Genomic DNA, 4,377 nt, shown 5'->3' on the forward strand with positions numbered 1-4,377 from the left:
TAATTATGCTTAATAAACCGAAGATAAAAATCTAAATGTATTTGTAAAAGATACTTTTGCTAAATAATTACAAATATATATGCATAATTCATTATTCCATTCGATAATATATCGCTTTAAAATAAAAATATGCACTTTGTTTTCAGTAATTACTAGGTTTATAAACTTTGTAGCCAAATAAAGCTGATATTATATCCACTCATAAAATTTGCACCTTTAAAACATTATCAAATAAAAACAAAATTCAATAATTCCATCAATAAAAGTCATCTGCGAGATAATTACTCCCTTGCAATAAAAATGCATATTTTTTTGAGACAAGTATGATAATATTGTATCACCTGTCTTTCAAAAGCCTTGAGAAAGAAGTAGAAAATTCACCGCGTTAAGACGTTTCGTATTATCTGCAAATTTCGAATGTGTTTTTAAAAAAAATGGACGTAGTCTACGAAGTATCTTTCAGTAATGAATGTTGCTCAAAACATGCGTTAAAGAAAATCAACATAAATGCATGTTTAAAAAATACAAACATATATCGAAATAAGCGTTTAAGAAAATGGTTATGTTTCTGTGAATGACCGAAGAGAATGTCGACTTTCACCTATGAATGTCGACAATCACATAGTTGCTTGAGTGAATGTCCGAAATACTGTTATATCGAGTTTGATATTTATTTATTCGTTGATATTATTACTCGATAGTTTAATATCTGCTGAGAATAGATTAGGTGACATATCAGTGTTCGGATAACCGGTTAATTACATACTGGTTAGTGGCACTTGACATTAAAGAAATATTGATTTTAGGCATACCGGGCAAATGTATACCGAACCATGGCAATGAACCTTAAAAAAACATCAGTGTAGGGTATTCCGGGCAGTGGCACTTAACTAGACCCTGTATATATTTTGGACATTTACCAAAGCAACTATGTGTTTGTCAACATTTCACGGGTTTAAAGTCAACAACCACCAATTTCTGAAATTCGCAGTAACAGATATAAAGGAATGGATTGAGAAAATGGATATAACGTTGATATGATAACGTTTAATGAACTGCTGCTACGACATTTTATTTATTTTTTAAAAAAAAAATACTAGCTTGTAAAAAATAATTATTATTTTTCAATATTAAAAAAAAATAGTAAGTGATTTTTCATATCAGTTACGAGCGCCATAACGTAATTATGCACTCACTAAAAATATATACCGTCATTCGAGGCTACTTTGTGCAGTGGGGGCTACTTTGTGCAAATTCAAATTTGGCATTTTTCAAGTGCTGCTATTCAGTATTATGTTTATTTCACGTTAAAAATGTGTGGAATTTGAAGATAGAAGTCTCTTCTATTACTGCAAACATTTTTTCGAATTTTAAAACTATCTCAGAGTGTAAGACGTTGATAAAACAATTGTCGTAAGTGCAAAATTTTTTATTTATACATTAATAAACAATTGTATCATGTTAGCGTTAAAAAAATTTGAAAATTAATAACAAATAAACGCAAAAATGAAAAAAAATGCACTTTGGGGCTACTTTGTGCAAAGTTTCATTCGTTTTTTTTTTCGACAGAAAAATGGTCAGACGTTATAAAAAAAAATACCTGGAACGAGAAACTACCGTGATTACACTTTAGAAAAGCTGCAACAATGTTTGCAAGCAGTTACTGGTGGTATGTCGATTGCAGAAGCTTCTCGGAAGTACAAAATCCACAGAAATACTATCTCTAATAAAATTCACAAGAAACATGTGAAACTTCCTGGTAAACTATTATTTTTCTTCTACAAAGATTTTTCTAATGAATTAATCAAACGATTTAACACATAAAAATATATTTTATAGGACATCAGGTGATTTCGACAGAAACCGAAATGCAAGTCTGTCATGTTCATTCAAGGATGTTATGTTCAAATTTAACAATATTATAAACGTTAATGAAAATGTAATAATTATTATTTTTAAAATTTCATCCATTTCAATGTTTCAAAATGTATATGGTTTCCCTTTGTTTAAACTCAAATGTTTTGAAATAAACATTCTTTTTAAGAAAAAATTCTTCAAAAAACATGGTTTTTTAACGCTGAAAATTATTTTCAAACTAATATCTTTACATATCTTGATGTTTTTGTCTTTAAAAATGTCAACAATTAACTTTTTTAACAATTTTATATCAATATTTTACTAAAAACATGATTATTAAACTGAATTCCTATCGCTGCACAAAGTAGCCCCATTTGGGGGCTACTTTGTGCAAGGTATGTTTTGACTTATTATTCGTAAATATTACATACAAATAATGCCAATATTGATCAAATTCACTCGTCTGAGTCCAGTTATGAATATAATATCGATAAATCTTACTAAAGTTTGAATTAACATAGTTTTTTTACATGTCAAAGTTCAAAAACTGCGAAATCCTGCACAAAGTAGCCCCGAATGACGGTACCACTCTCACAACCTAAAATTTTTTTACGAATCAGGAAAAATTAAAAAAAAATTTCCAAAAAGTAAATCTCAAAAGAATAAAATTCATTCTCCAATATATATTATTTTCCTTTAAGGTTTATCTAAGTACACGAACTGGAGCACATGTTTTGAGTCGAGTTGGTCCTTATGGCTTACCAATGGATTATGCTTTGGCTCGACGCTATCTCACCATTTCAATTGACTTGCTTCCGGCAAATTTATTAAGTTGGCTTGTTGAAACTGTCCTTATTGACCCGAAGTTTAATTCAAATTTGTATGCAGTTAAGTCAAAGTTTCACGTACTTTCTAAAGATCCAGTCTTCAACTACCATCTTGCATCAAAATTACTCTCTGGCTCTATCATTCAAAAACGAGACATATCAAAATTCACCGAGAATGGGGTCATCTTCGAAGGCGAATCGTCCGTCACCGAAACCGACGTAGTCATAATGGCTACTGGCTACACGTGGAAATTCCCTTTTCTCGAAGACGACGTCCGTGCAGATATGGAAAACCAGCTAAATTTGTACAAATGCATGTGGATGGTCTCCTGATTTAAAGCACTTCGTAGGGTTCTTCTTACCGTTTGGTGCATCTTTTCTAATGGGAGAATTGCAATGTCGGTGGGTGGCTCAGGTGTTCGCCGGGAATGTAAAACTACCTCCGAGAGAAACATTGATGGATGACATCAGGAAAAGGCTTGAAATCAACGAGAAAAGATATGCACCTTGCAGTAAACAAGGTGTTCGAGTCGACTACACGCAGTTTCAAGATGAGATTGCTGAACAAATAGGCGCTAAGCCTAATTTTTACAGAATGTTATTTACAGATCCGCAGCTCTGGTTCAAATTAATATTTGGTCCTAGTGTTCCCTACCATTACAGACTACAAGGACCACATCCGTGGGAAGATGCGAGAGAAGCTATTATGAAATGTGGCCATTGAAAAGAAAGGAAGTAGAAAGAGTGGAATCGTCATATGTTCGATATGCAAAGAAATTTCTATATTTCTTGCTTCCCTTTTCGTAAAAGGAGTTTTTCTCTATGTCATGCATTGATTGAGAATTTCAAAAAATTGAATTTATCTTGAGTTATTTTATTTTTTTGGGTTTAACTATTGTTATGCTCAATCATGAGTGTGTATTACATTTGCTGAATTGTTATTTGTTTTGCATTGTATCGATGTATGCACATATCAAATTTCATTGAAATCGTTCCAATATTTCTAGAGAAAATCGACCAAGTCTGTCCTTTTAATTTCTTGCCCCAGTGTATTTTATGCATAGTTCGCGATATTGGAGCATTCTTTATTGCATAAAAATATCTAGAAGCAATCCCAATTTGTTATCTTTCTTATTCAACAAATATTATAGATCACATGGTGTGATCCTTACAGAACGAAATAGTTTCATATTCTCGTTAACATTTTTAATAAAATAGTTATTTGATAATCTATTAAATATAGATTAGAGAGAGCTTCATATTTTATGTTATACGTTAATACAGTTTTTTCAAATATTAATTCCTTAATTAAATTTAATTAATTAATTTTATTTTCATATGGGACAAAAAATTGTAATTATTTAATTAAAAGTAACTAAAATAAAATTTGTTGACTTAAGCAAGAATTGACTTGTTTTTAATAAAAATATACAAGTTAAAGAATCCATGTGTTGGCTATTAATTGATTAAATTTAATGCCAAGGCTCTTTTTCTTAGCCTTACGCACTCAAATGTGTTGGCGGAAAAGAAAGCAAAAGAAATAATAACGAATTTTAATGAATTCAATATACAACCATATAACGGTTTTCGAATTCTATGCTAATGTGTTAGGCAGAAGTAGAGGAAATCTTTAAAAATAGATTTTTTTCTACACTCAATTTAAGGTTGTGGAATAAAAAAAGATTCCAGATTA

At 30.7% G+C, this 4,377-nt stretch overlaps 1 pseudogene; it reads left to right on the plus strand.

The window, feature by feature from the left end:
* The first annotated feature begins 2,465 nt into the window (after nt 1-2,465).
* LOC107440960 (flavin-containing monooxygenase 5-like) lies at nt 2,466-3,531 on the plus strand (annotated as a pseudogene).
* Nucleotides 3,532-4,377: the final 846 nt, after the last annotated feature.

This window comes from Parasteatoda tepidariorum, chromosome 5 (genome assembly GCF_982258835.1).
Source record: "Parasteatoda tepidariorum strain Cologne lab strain chromosome 5, Ptep-v5.0, whole genome shotgun sequence".
Classification (NCBI taxonomy): domain Eukaryota; kingdom Metazoa; phylum Arthropoda; class Arachnida; order Araneae; family Theridiidae; genus Parasteatoda; species Parasteatoda tepidariorum.